The sequence below is a fragment of the Schistocerca cancellata genome, chromosome 11 (assembly GCF_023864275.1).
Source record: "Schistocerca cancellata isolate TAMUIC-IGC-003103 chromosome 11, iqSchCanc2.1, whole genome shotgun sequence".
In the NCBI taxonomy this organism is placed as follows: domain Eukaryota; kingdom Metazoa; phylum Arthropoda; class Insecta; order Orthoptera; family Acrididae; genus Schistocerca; species Schistocerca cancellata.
In genome coordinates this window covers 56,622,901-56,641,685 of record NC_064636.1, presented here as the reverse complement: position 1 = coordinate 56,641,685, position 18,785 = coordinate 56,622,901, and positions in this window count along the sequence as shown.

The window sequence follows — 18,785 nt, the reverse complement described above, 5'->3', positions numbered from 1 at the left end:
ATTATATATTGCCAAACACTATTTTAGGAAAACTGGAATTAGTATGTAAGTTAGCAATAAGTACAAAATAAATAAAGAAAAGAAAAATGTAATACCCTCATCTCTGGCCCCAATAGAGCAACAAGCTCTCCAGCGGCCCATCCGCCTCCCTTTAGGAGCGGAAATGAATAGTTAAAAAAAAAAAAAAATAAATAAATAAATAAAATAAAATAAAATAAAGAAAATAAATAAAAAAAAAACGCCTGGCAGTCTTGTATCGGGCTACCTACTCGCTACGTCGACGTCACACTCGGGAACGACGCCACACTGTGCTACGACTGTTTACCGTTCCGGACTTGGACTCTGCAGCCCAGTCGCTGCTCTCGATCGAGCACCGAGTTGTGTTGTTATTGTGGAACTGTTCGCAATAAACAGAATTTGGAACTCACGCCAATCATTATTTGTCGTTTCTCCAATTACGAATACAACATTCTTAGCTAGGTCAAAGTCTCCCTCTCACTAAGGCTAACCAGCTAAGCTGTGGTTACGAACCGTGTCGCTCAATCTCGTGTAAAACCCACGCTTGGAACACGACACGATTCAGCTGCCACAGAGCAATAGTCCAGCGAGCTCTGCAAATTTGTTGTTGAAATAAATTTTAAAAGTGGTGATTCTGTCATTGTTGTCAGACAATTCAGTTTTGCAGACGTTTTCAAGTGAATAGCAGGGGATAAATTCCATCCCTTAACACGATTAAGTTGTGGGTCAAAAACTTCAGATCAACCGGTTCGTCATTACAACAAGAAGTCTAAAGAACGTCCAAGATAAGTCAAAACACCGGACAACACCAAGCGAAAGGACAATCCGTTGTCAGTTCACATCGACCCGCGCACAGAAAAGCTGCTGCTCTTCAAATGTGTTGTAACCGCAGGAACAATCCGAGTCTAAGTACAGTCTTTCTGAGGCAGTATGACTGAAATAGTTTATAAACACAAGGTGAGTTAAGATGTAAGCTAAATGCCGGGTGTGGCAGAGGGATCATAAAGGAACACAGTTAGAGAGCCAAGGCAGAAGACCAAATTGTCGGGCAGCTACGCGTGATAAGAAAAGAAACAGACTCCTTAACGAGACAAAATAAGCTCTGTGTAGGGACTCGTGACAAGTAGGAAATTAAAAATATCGACGGAAAACTTCCAGTTAGAGAGAGAAGTCTGGGATCGGGGAGAGAAAGAGAGAGGGCCCTCGGTGGGGACCGCACGTCACGAGGAGCCAATGAAGGGCCCAGGACGCAGTGCGTGACCGTATTGGGAGAGGCACCTCTACCCCTCCACCCAGCCTCTGAAGAGCAACAACAACAATAATACTTTAATGTTACCAAACAAGGGTAAGTCGCCTCCGACGCAACGTCATGCCGAGCACAGTCAGGGTCGGAGGGGAGCGAGACTAGTTCCACCCGCTTCCTAGCGTTGTACCTTCACACCAGGGATTTCCACATCTTAGCCAGATGAAAAAGTCTCCCTCTCACTAAGGTAAACCAGCTAAATCCCTTTCACGAACTGTCTCGCTCAATCTGTAGTGTTTCCTTTCGTCGGGGTTCTGCCGTGAAAATACAAAATAGAAAATCTGATTGGGGTTTGAATTTTGATGGAATAAGTTACGGATAAGGCGGATTTCGTATTACTGATTGAGATAGTGCTGTAATTTGACCGCGAATGTCAGACCGGGTCGGCAGCACTACAAAAAGCGACTGTACGAAATAGCATCAGAAATAAGTTGGAATTTACCTTATAAATCTGTCAGAAACGTAGTATCTATTATAATATAGTCTTCGTAGCTGCATCTGGAATACTTCTTCATTTACTTGTAGGATGTCCTTTTTCATTGTTCGCTCGTCCTCTTCTTCTCCGTCTGATGAAAATTTCTGGAAATTCTCACTTTGTGGATTAATTTATAAATTTTTGGTGTGTATCTTCTTTACGACTCGTAACATTAATGCCTTTGCACTTCGCTGTATTATCATTGCTTAGCACAGCATTTGAATTCAGTTCACATCGATCGTGTTTACAACGGAATTAATTCGAACAATAAATGTTTCTATTATATTGCTCCAATGTCTTTAAACATAGTATCAGCTTCTGAGTGCGTGTGTACTGCCTGGATCTCTTACGTGTGACTTGAAGAAAATCCAAAGTTTGTTCATTGTGTCAACACGAAATTGTGATCTCCAGCAGTCGAATTTTGGTGGCGTTTTAACGGTAACTTGACTACCGCGCCTCCGCCAGATCAAAGATGTGATTTACGAACATGCATACAGAGGAACGCTGCGCCAGTGACAGATTTTCATAAGTAATTTTGATATTCTTTTACTTTTGCGTAGGTGCTTGTTTTAACAACTAGTTCATTACTCTCTTGTTATCTTGTCTTCATATGTTTAAGACGTGTATTTTCTGGCGCTGATGTTAAAGAATGATTTTAAGTGGAAATTAAAACTATATTACGAAACGAACACACGCCGTCTTCAAGTTATTTCAGTAGTGATTCGCAATGGTTATTGCCAAATTTATATATTACTCCCGACAGAGAGAACATCAAGAAATTTTCATCAGACGGAGAACAAGAGAACATCCTACAAGAAAATCAAGAAGTATTCCAGATACAGCCACGAAGACTATATTATAATAGATACTATGTTTCTGACAGAATTATAAGGTAAATTTCAACTTATTTCTGACGCTATTTCCTTAAGTAGCTTTTTGTAATGTTGCTGACCCAGTCTGCCATTCACGGTCAAATTACAACACTATCTCAATCAGTAATACGGAGTCTGTCTTATCCGTAACTTATTCCATCAAAATTCAAACCCCAATCAGATTTTCTATTTTGTAGTTTCACGGCAGAACCCCGAGGAAAGAAAACACTACAAATCCCTTGCAATACCCAAGCTTGGGACGCGAAATAAATAAAAGTTTTGGTGCCAGGAGTGGGGTACCACAAAGGCAAATAGGAGGTAGGAGACAGTAGATTTTGCTACAGCGACTGTGACAATTGGCAGGACGTTGTGGCGACTCGCAACTTTCAGCATCAGAAGCTCCACTACGGCAGAGTCCAGAAAGGTAGTCCTCGCAGGTGCAGGGCAACGTAGGACAGCGGCAGCGCGACGCGGATCGACGAGACACAGCGGTGCCCGAGCAGCCAGCGTTCGAGACCGAGGGTCCGGGCCGAGCATCAGCAGATGTGGCATCAGCCGTAGCCGAGGCGAGCTATTGGGTCAGCACGGCCCAGAAGAAGCGGCGGCCGACGCATCGCAGCAGCGCGGGCACAAAGAAAGCGCGGGACAACGCGGATCAACAGAACAGACGGCGCACCACAAGAGAAGCGGTACTTATAAAAATTGTCTTAAGAATATTGTATCTTTATATTGTTAAGTGTTAACATAGTTAAGATGCCCCGGACTAGCAAAGCTCCGTCATCCTCCACTAACGGTAAGATGTCAGTGAAGGAAGCCTTATGTATTGTTTCAAAAGTGTTCGAAGGGAATAAAAAGGATTTAAGGGAATTTATTGAAAATGTAAATGCGGCATTTGAACTAGTAAAGCCAGTGGAACGCGAAACGTTACTGAAGTTCGTTAAACCAAAAATAACCGGTGAGGCCAGATCGAGACTGCAAGTGCGCGAACGCACAGGGATGTGGCAGTAGGTGAAACTAGTTCTAGAAGAAAACTATGCGAGTAAGCGTACTGTGCAGGGAGGAGACCCCCCAAGAGGGATCATCGCTGACAAAATTTTATTAAATAAATTTTCCACGCATAATGTTCGGCTCTAGCCGGCTTGGGCATAGTGTGGTGGAAGGTGCTGGTCGGAAGACCACGGTCGGCACATTCCTGCCACGTGCCCCTCGGTCAGACTCGAGTCCCACGGGTCGGTTGCGCTGACAGGGGTACGCTACTAGCACGGCGCGTTGGCGGAATCGATCCTCCGATCAGAGACTAATCGTGTGATCACGTGGGGATGCGGCCGGGAGCGGTGAGGGCGGCTGGGAAACAGCTCCGCGCTCTCTCAGCTTCGGACCTCGGCCCCGAGTAGTCGCTCCTCTAGCCTCTGCCTCTCTGATGAGCAGACGGCAACTCCTCTTGGGGCTGCTCAGCCCTACGTAGGCACCAATGTATCGTCGTTACAGGAATAAACTGGGTCCATTCCACTTCATTACTTTTCATTTTACAACGCCCTCTGCTCCTGACCTCTATCCTGACGGACAAGTGGTGTCAGGAGTGCGATGCGACCCACCTTACGGTTGTAAAATTAACTCATCAGTTATGAGTGCTACAAAGGGGCCGAGTCTGAGCAAGTAAACGAAACTAGACCCGTGACGTAAGCGTGTTGTGGTGTGTGACGTCATTACGGCGCGGAGTTTGTTTTGCGATTGTGGCGTGTTTGTAGATGTTTTGTTTTTGTTTGTGGTGCTCTCTGGTGGTGTGTTCATGGTTTTCGTTTGTTTTAATTTAATGCTCATTGCTGTACGTCGGGTGAGTTTGTTATTGAGTGTATTTGGTTGTGGTTTTTTGTTTAGGAATGGATATGAAAGACCGCCTTAATAGTGTTCGGTTGAGGGCGATGATGGGCGACACAGCGTTAGAACTTATCAAGTTCTTACAACTATTCGGTTTAATCGCCGAAGTTGTTAAGTGTTCTCTTTGCCTTGAGGCGATGAAATTGGTTAAAGTTCCGGCCTCTCGGACCAGCGACGGATACATGTGGTGTTGCCGGAAAGATGGCGTATGGCGTTCTATAAGGCGTGGTACCTGGTTCGAGAAGTCTAGATTGGGCATGCGTGAGATTGTGCTTATTACATATTATTTTTGTTATAGATGCCCACAGAGTTTTTGCGCGTTTGAGACTGGTGTGAGTGATAGGACTGTTTTAGATTGGTATACCTTTTGTCGTGAAGTGTGTTCGGAATTTATTAAGTACAGGGGTAAGTTGGGTGGGCATGGGGTGCTTGTGGAGGTGGACGAGTCGCAGTTTGGTAAAAGGAAGTATGGGAGGGGGAAGTCTGTGGCTGGTCTTTGGGAGTGGGGGGCTGTTGTTCACGGGGGTGGGGGTACTGAATGTGTTTTTAGGGTTGTGGAGGGGAGGTCGAAGGCTGAATTAGTGGGGTTAATTGAGGAGTATGTAGAGCCCGGGTCCACAATAGTTTCTGATGCTTTTTCTTCTTATAGGAGGTTGGGTGACAGGGGATTTAATCATTTAGTAGTGAACCACAGTCTAGAATTTAAGAATTATGATACTGGGGCTTGCACTAACACAATTGAGGGGATGTGGGGGGCGGTTAAGTCAGTTCTTGGGAGGGGGAAGAGGCGCTCTTCCAACCTTCAGTCTCATTTAGATGAGTACTGTTGGCGGAAGAGTGTCCCAGAGGCCTATTGCATTTTTCGGGTTTTTTTAAGGGCTGTGGGTAAAATGTATAGGCCGAAAGTGGTTAGTTAGGGTGCATTTGTATGTGATTGTGGTGGCCAATCTAGTTTCTGGGGCTGGAACTTTTTTGAGGTAAGTTCCGTTTTTTTTTGTTTATCATGTATGTTTTGTGTCAACAGAAATATCTGATCTCACGCGTCGGCTTTGACCCGTGGCGTTAGGGACCTACACATTGATCTGTAGCGTAGCACTGAATACGAGGTTAGGTTGGGAGTTTTTATTTTGGCGGGGGGGGGGGGGGGCCTGCCTGGCCTCGAGTACCACTTGTTTATTATTATCTTTGTTTGCTATCAATGTTAGCAGATTGTTCTTGTGAAACCTTTGTGTCGTTTATGGTCAGGTCAACGGAATTGTTCGATCGTAATTTATGTGATCGCAAGCTGTTGTAGATGTATGTAGGTGTAAGGGAAGTGTTGGTTTTTTAGGTTGGTGTTGGGGGATGTGATCAGGGCTGTGGGTAAAATGTATAGGCCGAAAGTGGTTAGTTAGGGTGCATTTGTATGTGATTGTGGTGGCCAATCTAGTTTCTGGGGCTGGAACTTTTTTGAGGTAAGTTCCGTTTTTTTTGTTTATCATGTATGTTTTGTGTCAACAGAAATATCTGATCTCACGCGTCGGCTTTGACCCGTGGCGTTAGGGACCTACACATTGATCTGTAGCGTAGCACTGAATACGAGGTTAGGTTGGGAGTTTTTATTTTGGCGGGGGGGGGGGGGGGGGGGGGGGGCCTGCCTGGCCTCGAGTACCACTTGTTTATTATTATCTTTGTTTGCTATCAATGTTAGCAGATTGTTCTTGTGAAACCTTTGTGTCGTTTATGGTCAGGTCAACGGAATTGTTCGATCGTAATTTATGTGATCGCAAGCTGTTGTAGATGTATGTAGGTGTAAGGGAAGTGTTGGTTTTTTAGGTTGGTGTTGGGGGATGTGATCGGTAGGTTCTGTTGAGCTATGTAGGTCAATGGAAGTGTTCGATCGTAATTTATGTGATCGGGAGCTGTTGTAGATGTATGTAGGTGTAAGGGAAGTGTTGGTTTTTTAGTTTTGTATTGGGGGATGTGATCGGTAGGTTCTGTTGAGCTATATAGGTCAAGGGAAGTGTCCGATTCTGGATGGGAATGTGTTTTTTTGTATTTGGTCAGTTTTGTAATGTTGATTTATTTCGTTGTATTGCGTGGTTTTGTATGGCGGTCGGTGGCTACATTTGTGTATATTTAGTTTGTCCCCACCCAAAAACCCCTAATTTCCCACGCTTGTCCCGTTAGAGTCATTAGGCTTTTTGTGAAACTTGTGTATTTCAGTGTTTATAATACGTATGCGATGTTTTTATATCCGCCATATTGGAATTGTTGTTTATGGTCGTTTCCGCTACATTTGTGACGTCATGGGTCAAAGCCGACGGGTAAGATCGGACGCTTCTGTATTTCCTATGAGTGCTACAAAGGGGCCGAGTCTGAGCAAGTAAAGGAAACTAGACCGAACGTGGCGAGGCTGCAGCGCGCCATGCGCGTGCCAGCCGGTCGCCTGCGTTGCAGAATGTGCGTGGCCGCGCACTGGTGCGCCACCAGCGTGACGCAGTTCGCCGCCGGACGCGAGCCGAGGAGGGTCCGCGATGCACTCCCGCTCGCCGCCGCTGCCGCTATCCGTATAGTCTGCGAGACGAGTCTTTGGTATTGACAGCTCGGTAGCGTCTTTCCGTTGCCTAGCGACCGCAGGCAGGCAGCCAATGACGGCCTGACTTTGAGCGGGTAGCAAGGGCCACGTTGCCGCTCTGAAACCCGGTCGCGCGCGCTTATGAAACTTACCAGTGTCTCGCGCGCAGGCAGTGCGGTCGTTCGTCGTTTGTCTGAAGTTGAATTCGCAGTTTATTTCGTTTTTGTTGTTTTTAGTGTTTCTTTGTTTATGTTTCGTTGTAAACAATGTCTAGTGCGGCGGGTAGTACCAGCCCAACACGAGAAGTGAAACGGAGGAAGAAAAGTGTGCTACACACCCAGGCCCGTGAATTCGTGTGCTCTGTGAGGGATTACTTTGAGAAAGAAAAGGACAAACGTGGGCCCTTAATTCCCGTTGTTCATGTTGTGAAGAGAACTGCAGCAGCATTGAAAATAAGTAAGAACACTGTTGTAAAGATAGGGAAAGAACAGTACAGTGTAGATTGTGACGAGAGTGGCACAACAAAGCTGCACACACCGGGAAAGAAGCCACCGAGAAATAAGCAGGTGACAGCTTTGGACGATTTTCAGAAAGACGCTATTCGTCGTCATATATACAGCTATTATAAGAGAAGGGAACATCGCACTCTATCTAAATTACTGGTGTCGCTTCAGAAAGACGATCTTTTTAAAGGGAGAAAATTTTCATTGCGTACAGTGTCGAAAGACATAGGCTTCAGCTATTCACTGTTTAACGGACGCAAAATATTAATGGAAAGGACAGATGTAGTTGCATGGCGGTGCAGATTTCTGCGCAGGATCGTGGGTGTGGAATTGGAAAGTATAGTGTGGTTAGATGAAACTTGGGTCAATGCGAGCCATTCTTTACGTAGAGGCTGGAATGATGGAACGCCCGAGGGGACAATGGCAGTGCCTGTTGGCAAAGGAGGGCGTATTATTGTCTTACATGCAGGAACATCGAAAGGTTTTGTGCCAAACTGCTTGAAAATGTTTCGGTCAAAAAAGACGGGAGATTACCACGAAGAAATGAACAGTGTAGTATTTGAAGAATGGTTCGAGACATCGCTTATGACGAATCTGACAAGTCCATCAGTGATTGTTATGGACAATGCGCCTTATCATTCCGTTGTTCACGATAAGGCACCAACCTTGGCAACAAAAAAAGACGATATCATTCAGTGGTTGAAACGGCGAAAAGTAGATTTCAGAGAAGATTTTTAAGGAAGGCGGAACTGCTCGAAATTGTGGCACAAAAGAAACCCCAATTTCCAACATATGTAATTGACGAGATTGCTAAAAGGCACGGGCATGAAATCGTTCGGCCTCCTCCATACCACTGTCACTTCGATGCAATTGAAGGAGTGTGGGAGCAGATAAAAAATTACATTGCTGCAAACAATAAAAAATTCACGATCTCTGAAGTGGAAACACTCCTTCCAGCAGCTATCAATAAAGTGACAAGCGAGACGTGGGCTAAAATTGTAAACAGCACTGCAAGTGCCATCAGAGAGGCGGCCAAACCGAAGGGGTTGTGGAAGAATGCATCGAAAATTTAATTATACATCTGGGAGAGAGCAGTGATAGTTGGAGTAGTGCCTAGGAAGACAGTGTCAAATCAGATTCTGACAGTGATCTGAGTGGTGTTTTTCCATTACAGTAACTACAACGTATTCAGGAATGTAAGGCGGGAGCTTGCTATCGATCTACAACCAGATCATCATATTGTACTTTCTTCAGATTATAACTCTTAATACACTGACCAATTATTCGGTAGCTTGTAGTAGAAAAAATTAATAATGCTAATACTTAACAATGGAAACCAAAACTGCTAATGTTCAACAACTTGCGAAAATAGTTTTCATTTCAGTTGTGAAGTTTAACAAATAACTTTATTATGTTTCAGCATCTTGGATACAGTTTTCGAGTTAATATATTTCAAGCATCAACTTTAAATAAATTCACGCGTACCAATACGACTTGTATTTTGTCTCGCTTTTATTTCTGCTGCTAGAGAATGCGTGTAGCAGACAGGGCGCCGCGTGCTGTGAGCCACGTTCGGCAACAGCGCCGTCTGCCCGCCGGAACTGTCAGTACCATTCACTCGTCTCACGGACTACAGCTGCCACGGGCCACCGCCTGCGCCAGGGTCCGGCCCTCGCGCCGCCCCGCCGTCGCAGCTGTCCGTGCCGTCGCCCGCCGCCTGCTGCGCCCGCGCGTGATCAACGCGCCTGCCGCCGCTCGTCGACACCGCCGCCGTCCGTCGTCTGCACGCCACCAACTAATGTAAGTCGCTAGTGACACTACGGTGGTATAGATGCCCACACTATTGTAACATGCCGACCACCAGGCAGCAATCGGAGGCAGGAGCAGCCGGAGAGGATAAAGATCCCCTCTCGGCGCTGCAGTCCCAGTTAAATCAATTAATTCTAACTAACGCGGAGCTTAAGCAATAGATAGATGATCTTAAAATGGCTTCTCCGCAATCTAATGTTCCTAAGCAAGTGCTAGTGGAAGAACAGCCGAAGCAGGTGACTCCACCACTCACTAGTGCAGAATCACCTGTGGCTGTAGCCACCTCTACTTTGGTGCAGAGCTTTCCAGCAGTAGCGTTTATTCCGGCCTTCACTGGAAAGCCGCACGAGGATATTCAAACGCTTGTCCATAATGTCCAGGACATCGGAAAGCTTTGCGGTTGGCCAGATGAATTTCTCTTAAACGTGATGAAAATGAAACTCACCGGCGAAGCGCGGAACTACGAGCAGTCGGTAGAGAGCTTGAAAAATGTCCCTACCTTCCAGTCCCTTGCAACAGCGTCGATTGAAAGGTATACAGACAAACGTGGTACTAGTTACTATCGCGACTTGCTTTCCACCCTTAAGCAAAAAGATCTAGAAGCATTCGCGGACAGGATTAGAAGCGTCGCATGCCACACGTACGCACTAAGTGCCAGTTCTGCTCGTAACGAGGTTCTGTTGGAAGAATCAGAATGTCGTGCGATAGACGTGTTTATTCGTGGCATAAACCCTCAAATAGGGGGCGAAATCGAGGTAGCTTCCCCCCCGCACCCTACACGAAGCCGTGCGATTAGCACTCTTGAGAGAGGAAGCGAGCTGATTTGTGGCCGTCTCTGCGCGGCAAAGCGAGCCCCGACGTGTCTTTTCGAACGATACTAAGTGTGGGCGCTGTAGTAGACAAGCACATGTGGCAGAGCAGTGTCACGTGCCATATTGTCATCGGTGCAGGAACATGGGTCACCAAAGCGTGCATTGTCCAAATAGTAGGCCACAACCGCCTGCAAATTCCAGGCGAAATGTAAACCAACCACAGAATTCGGGAAACGACCGCGGGGCAGGAAGTGCCACCCCTCCCGGCCCCCGTTAAAAATAGTGACCCCCCTAGCTTATAAGGGAATCACGCAGGTGGCGAGCGTGGTTGTCGATGGTGTTAGAGGCCGCAAACCAATACGCGTGCTAATTGACACAGGCGCACAGATCAGCTTGGCATTTTTATTGAAGAGAAATAAAAGAACATTGCAACCGCCGCGGTACCATATCAGTGGTATTGGTCCCGGCATAGTGAAACCTGATGGCAGCTGTTGCGTTGAGTTCATGTCGGACTCCACAGAATATGCTTTTACGATGGAGGTTGTACGGAACTGGCGCACGGATTATGACATCATCCTGGGAAGTGACTTTCTGCGTCATTTCCACGGGGTTATTGACTATAGGTTAAATACCGTCCAATTCGGCGACAACGTGCACCGTTTTGGACGTGACTGCACGTTGCGGGCGAGCGGAGCTGGGAAAAAAGGATCCGTTTCCCAAGTTTCGGAGTCTCCCGTGACGATGCTAAAAGCCGATAATCCCGTGGAGATACCAGAAGTCACAGGAAAGATCCTTTGGGTGCCTGTCGGGATACGTGAATCCGAAGAGGTTCATTTCTTGGTAGATCCACTCTGCCAGAATGAAACGTTTGACCAGATGCAGGTCCATGTAAAACGTAGCCTGTGCAAAGCGCAGCAAGTACAGTAAGAAAATTGCATACCCGCGTGTTTAGACAATTTTAGTCACAAGCAAGCTTTAATACCGCGTGGTACAGTATTAGCCAGCTTACAGGTTATCACAGAAGATTAGTTGCCAATGAGAACCCCTTCTCTGAAAAAGAAAAAGACTGCTGCCGCCTCTCAACACCTTTTGACAATCACGTCACATCTGACAGATAAGTTTAAAGCTATGCTTAGTCACCTCCCACTGCATGAACAAAAGCTAATAAATGAAGTATTGAATGAGTATTCATGGTTGTTTGAAGACAGGAAATATTTACCAGCAACAGACCTAATCCAACATGAGATTCCAACCGGAAATGCTAGACCAATAGCTCAAAAAGCGTACCGAATTCCCTACCATCTTCAGTCAGTGGTAGAGGAAACTATACAACAGCAACTAGAAGCAGGAATAATACAACCCTCTTCTAGTGCGTGGTCTAGCCCAATTGTAGTCGTTCCAAAGAAATCTATAGACGGAGAAAAATCCTATCACCTCTGTGTAGACATGCGAGCAGTAAACAAAGTTACTACTCCAGATCATTATCCATTACCCCGGATCGATGAAACACTCAATCGTCTGGGCAATTGCCGGTACTTTACAACATTAGACATGCGCAGTGGGTATCATCAAATTCCAACTGCTCCTCAAGATCGAGCTAAGACAGCTTTTGTAGTTCCTGGTGGCTTATATGAATTCTTAAGGATGCCTTTCGGGCTTCGCAACGCGCCAGCAACCTTTCAGCGATTTGCAGATCTGCTGTTACGTGGGTTGAAACCTACTATGTGCCTTGTGTATCTTGATGATATCATTATATTTCCAAAATCCATTGCTGAACATCTACGCAGTGTACTGTTGCGCTTGCAAAATGCTAATTTAAGCTTAAAATTAGAAAAATGTTCTTTTGCTCAATCACAAGTGCAGTATTTAGGTCATGTCATCAGTTCCAGGGGAGTCAAGCCAGATCCACGATTAACTGAAGCAGTAGACACTTTTTCTATTCCAACAAATTTAAAGTAATTACAATCCTTCCTTGGCCTTGCAAATTATTACCGCCGTTTTGTTAAAGATTATGCTACTATTACCAAACCACTCACTAAATTGTTGAAAAAGGATACTTACTCCTTTTGTTTGGACGGATGAATGTTCGAGCGCCTTTCAAACAGTGAAAACTATTTTAACTAGTTCACCTCTACTTGTTTACCCAGACTTCGCTGAACCTTTTATTTTATCTTGTGACGCATCTGATTTTGCTGTAGGATGTGTCCTAGGCCAAGTGCAAGATGGTGAGGAAAAACCCGTTGGGTATGCCTCTCGTCAACTGAATAAAGCAGAAACTAATTACAGTACTACAGAAAGGGAATTGCTTGCCCTTCTTTTTGGAATTAATTATTTTAGATGTTACCTTTATGGTCGCAAGTTTACGGTTCTTACCGATCACTCTGCTCTGCAGTGGTTATTGGATCTTAAAGACCCTAGCAGCAAACTTATGCGCTGGGCCATGAAACTGTCAGAATATGATTTTGAAGTTCAGCACAAGCCTGGTCGGTTGCATCAAAATGCTGATGCGTTAAGTAGAAAAGTGTGTGTCATTCAGTCACACGAGGTATCGATTGAAGAGTTAAAAGAAGCACAGCAGGTGGACGTTCAATGTCAAAGATACGCCACCTTGCCAGAATTTGAAGTAATAGACAACCTTTTGTATCGAAGAACTCCCCATGGAAATCGTTTGGTAATACCGGAATGCTTGCAGCAACGTTATGCCATGATACAATCCAAGCATGTCACAGCGGAAAACGCGCTACGAACGCTCGAATTGCGACATGTTATTGGTGGCAATACCGACAACGTGACGTGGACAGGTATGTAAGATCTTGCCTGCCGTGTGCACAACGAGCACAAAATAGGCATCCGCGAGTGCCGCTGCAAACACTTCCTCAGGCATTTTCACCCTTCGAAATTCTTGCTTTAGATTTCCAAGGTCCTTTTCCACAGTCGCAACAAGGTAACAAATACATTTTGTCTGTTATTGATTACTTTTCACGTTATCTAATTTGGTTCCCCTCCCCGACATGACAGCTGAAACTGTGATGAGAGAGTTTGTAAATCGTGTGATACTACCTTTTGGAAGTCCTGATGTCATTTGAACGGATCAAGGAACCAAATTCATGTCTGCTTTATTTGTACAAGTTTGTAAATTGCTAAGAATCAAAAAATGGCGTACAACTCCCTTCCATTCTAAAGCCAACAGTCGCGTTGAACGCGTACACCGTACAATTTGTAAAATATTATCCTATTATGTTGCAAAAACGCCTGCTGGTTGGGACAGATATGTACCGTATATTTCTTCTGCATACAACACCCGAATGCATGAATCCACGGGGTATACCCCTTACGAAGCTGTGTTTGGACGGCCGATGAATTTGCCGTTCGAAATAAACAAACTACCTAAAGGTGTAGAAATAAAGGAAGTAAAAGGTTTAGCCCGCCGGCTAAAAGTGATCTGGTATAAGGTAAAGTGGAATAATATCAAAGCTACTAATAAACAGTTGCACAGGCAGAACAAAAATGCTGCTTTACCGACTTATCAAACATGTGTTTAGTGTTACTACGAAACCCGGCAATCAAAAAGGGACGAACTAAAAAGTTCTCTCCCCGCTTTGAAGGCCCGTATCGGTTTGTACGGTTGACCTCACCAGTCAATGCAGAACTGCAATTACCCGAGCGTACGGTGATAGTGCACTTGGACCGCCTGCAACCTTACCACGGTAGGGCTGTGTCACCACAACAGGTCGCAGCCCCCCATCCGCCTGTGTCACCTCCACCTCAAGTGGAACAAAGACGAAAGAAAAAACGGAGGAGATTACCTCCACAGGGTTGTAGATACCCTTTGCGGAATCGACACCCTTATGGGTTGAGGTCGCGTGATTAATCACGCCTAATTAGAGTTTTATGTTATGTTTTATTGCAGCTTAGTTTAAGTCATTTTCTCCAGGGACTTTGAAGCAAGACGTGCCTGGCCACCACGTAGTTCCCAGCCATTCTCAATTGTCAATTTCCAGCCCTGTCATGTATTTTTGCTCATTTTTATATGTATGATTATGTTTTATGTTTTGCAAGCAATGCCACGTATTAGACGTCACGCAACTGACTTGCTTCAAATGCAACCATTACACTTGGTGTTGGCAGTACCGCGGCTGCTAACTCCGAATAATATTCTTCAATGTCCTCTATTGCCATCTATTTGGCAAATCAGTACATGTGGAGTATTTTTACTTCGAGCTTTTCTTAATACTTGTTACGTTGACATCTAGTGTACTGTACTATATGTCGTAGTTCTGTATTTGCTGCAGCTAACCGTAAGTAATCGGAACAGAAAAAGCCAGGACTTGAAATGCATACGCCTCGTACGCTTTGTTTACGGGACCAGCTGTTGGCGGGGAAACACATCAGCTGTCGCCTCCCCTCCTCTCTTCAGCGCTGTCCCATCTCCTCACCAAGAACTGGCCAGCGGCCATCATTTTTTCTCAGCCAGTAACAGCGCTCCGCGTGATGACGTATCTTATCACCACGTGCGCTGCCACCTCCAGCGTCTCAACACGCGGCGCGTCCGAGTAGTTACAAAAACAAACCGCAAATTACTGCTCTATCCTCTGTGTATGACAGACTACAATGCACGTACCATCATTTTATATAACTAACAGCCTTTTTAAAAAACTCTTATTCTGGATAATTAGCAATTTCTAATTCATCGTTATTTCTTGTACACACTAAGCGCGTGACATTTGTCGCTGCTGTAGCGGCCGGTCTCTCGCGGCTACACGCCGTCTCACATGACCGCTGGCGTGCCGGTGCCTACTCCGCACCTACGCGTGCGCTGCGCGCTCGCTAACAGCTCCAAGCTGGTTTCTTTCATGCAGCCGGAAGACACGGCAAACAAGATTCATTCAAACATCCCAATAAATCTTAACATAAATATTAAGTAGATGTGATTCATTGTTTAAATTCTTTTCCTTGTTTTGTTTCACATTAGCTGGGTAAATCACACGAAGTTCTTAACGATTTACATTATTCTGCATACCTTAGTCTGCCAATCCTATAAGTGAAGTTTCACTACTGCTTTGATTCATTGTATAAGCTACAAACTACAGCCCTAACCCTCTTACACATCGAACTATGAGGATATTTAACGTTATCTTCCTTGGACAAGGCCCGATATGGGCAAACCAATGCAATGCCACGGGTTTTTCACGCTACTGACGAGGCACAAACGACCAATCGTCCGGGCTGCCGTATATCGGTGGGCGATTGTTCCTCGGTTGCTACGCAGTTATTTTTGCCCTCCCCATTTATTTTACTCTACCGCCGTGGTCATTGTTATATCCTGTTTTCCTTCTTCTGTCAATGAGGAGGCCCCTACACATGTTAGGTACCCTCTTCCGACAGTACCGGTCTTTTAATCTTACCACCCAATTACACCGAGATATTGCTCTCCCTTGTTGCAGTCTTGCCCCAAAATATCGGCCGATGATCCATTGTGAGATACGTACTTTGCCTCTAATTAGCCGGTGATGTAAGCGCTACAGGAACTGTGCCTAGTTGTCCTTTCAGTTATCGTCAGTTTTAAAACTAACACACACGCAGCCTAGCAGCCAGCCCCAGGTGGCCAGTGTTACATGTTAACGTTGAGCGTTCCGACTACTTACAGCGTTATTATTATACATCATTGTATTTTTATTTTCCTGTCAATATATGTCATTGTGTTTAATTATGTCATTATGCTAGCGCTAGTGATTTATAGTTCATGATTTTCATTTTATGTAGTGTTATGTACTGCGCGCACAAAAAGTGACGCTATTTATGCATGTATGCTATTCTAGCTTCAGAGCTATTTTTATTGCTTGAACAGTCGACATTTTCCTAGTACAGCAGGTCGCTAATAACGCCGCTGATACTTTTATTACATGTATCGCAGGAAACCCATGTGCCTACACTAATTCTTATTAAGTCAGACGGACGCCCTTAGGCAGATAGCTCCAATGCACTGCCTACCCCTCAATTATTAGACAGGTTGCCTTAGCACTGTCCGCAGGTTGCTCCATTGCCCTGCAAATTATATAATCATCAATCCAAGTCTGCAGATTGCACTAATGCACTGCTGAACTTATTAGTCGAGTCACTCGCAGGTAGCTCATTCGCACCGCGAACTTGTTGACCACAAAACAATTCATACATCAATTACCGTGAGACAATTTGCGCTCACATCACGCCTTTGGCACTCAACCACAAATGAACTGGGCCCCAGACGCTCTTTTATTACATTTTATACAACGCCACTTTCTTCTACATGGCAATTCCACTGCAAAATCATCGGATTCTGCCAAAGATTCAGATACCGTTCCCCAAATGGCAGCCTTTTCCGTTGCTGAACGGATTCGTTGCTTTTCACCATCTGACAGTGCAAACTGCACTTTTAAGAACGATGTTGTTATATACACACACTGTCGGGTTCTACTGACGTAGTCCCTTATGCACTTCGTCAACCGACTAAAAAACAACATCCCATGACGGATTTCGTATCCGATTCGGAAGTTTATGTTCGGGAAATATTCCCTTTATTTTATTTCTTGTCAATTATTATTACTTCAATGTCATGTTTTATTGCTATCAATTTATAGTTATGATTAATGTTAGTACACTTTATGGTTATACGTTATTTTTGTGTCATATTCGGTATTCCCTTTTAATTTTCATTGTTTCTCGACTGGAAGTATCTCTGATAGCACCTATTGGCCTTCAATTCGTATCCGCCATCAGCTACCATTAGTCACACATTTACACAACACTTCATACGCCCAATAACAACTTACAACACACTCACACTGTTCATATCCACACTACCTTGGTGTAACTTGTTGATGTTACCAGACCTCTATTGTCATATACTAAGTACATGAACAAGGCTTTTATCGTTTATGCCCTCCGCTCTTCGGAAGGGGAAAGGGAAAGGGGAGTACGTACGTATGTACGTTATGTTCAGTAGCAGTTTCTTTTAATCGACAACGTAATCAATTTACCTGTTGAACACTTAAGTTGTTCTGTTAAAATGGAATCAAACGTCTTTTTGACATCAGCTATTCGTTTATTATTGCTTTGCAATAAACTGTTACTTTTAAGTTGCACTTACAATGTCTTGGTCTCGGACGCAGAGCCTCTACCGCTCTCCGACACTTATCTGAGCTCAGCACTCTGCCGGCTCAGCGCTGATAAAGTTGCGCTGCGCCGCCTCCACGGCTTCACGCCCAGCCTCTGTATTCACGAGCAACAGACTCGCTCTCGCTAACATTCATTTCCGACTTCAGTACAGTTAATCTCTCTATTGACCACTTCTGTAAGAAAAGATCCTATGATTATTGAGTTAACTTGAGTTGTCCTACCCTCCTACGGGTTTTCTACAGCTGAAAAACCACTCAATATTATTTCTGAAATTTATGAAGTACTTCACCTGTCTCGCCGTGTCGAGCCTTAGCGGGGTGGGTGCCCCTGCGTAGTGGCCAATGTGTGGGAGGTGACTAGGCTGTGCAGGTTTACACCGCGATCACAGGATTCCTTCTCATTTTATTCCTTTAAAAAAGAAAAAAAAACTTTCTTCGTACAAAATCTCAAATTAATTAACGACACTTGGCCTTTGTTCCATAGCAGGTTGAAAAATTTTTCCAGCGAGTTACGCTTAGTCTGCGCTGCGTAGTACTGCCTCCGCGTTCAGCGTCTTTTTTGTTGACGCGTGATTGATCAGCGGATACTCAGTGTTGAATTACACCATTGTCTTGCCGCCTTGCTACCCCAACGGCTGCCAAACTGTTGGTTGCCTGCCGTGATTCTACTTCGTGGCCTTCTTCACCAGTAAGCGTGACTGAACTGGTCCATCATCGCTACTTGCCAGGTAATTATTGCTACAACGTTGTACCCCCTCTGTCATCTCTGAATTACTCATCAAGTAAGCCAGGAAATTTTTACTTGTAGGGTAACTAATACTTTCTCTCGCAGTCGACCGTTATCAACATTGGAAGCTGAAAGCAACCTCCGTTCAAATGGCTGTCAATTTATCATCCGCAATGGGAAGCATGTTAATCTCAATGGTTGTCGTCGTCGCCGTTAAGGCGCCTCCATTTCACGTCTACCCCTCCACATCTGGCGTGCTTTTTGGACGTCGTCATAATCTGGTGCATACTCCACATTATGCTATTGTGTTAGCTAATGTCAACTTAACATTATTAGAAGAGGAAGACCGTGCTTTATACGATACAGCTCAGCAATTGTCAAAATATGAAACCTTCTTGACGCAGACGAAGGAACATGAGTTTCTCCGATCTTTGTGGGAAGTGACTAGAATTATTTCAATCCTTCGAAGTCATTTGAACAGTATTAGGGATGCAGTACCACGGCCTCGTTTCAAACGAGCCTGGTTGCCCGTTGGAGGTACATTATTAAAATCTGTCTTTGGGACTCCTGACGAAACAGACGCAAAACGCTGGGATTTGGACACACAGCAAGCGCTTTCGGAAACACAAGTTAAGCACAAAGTGTTGGTACATCAACAGGTGCGCCTGACACATCTT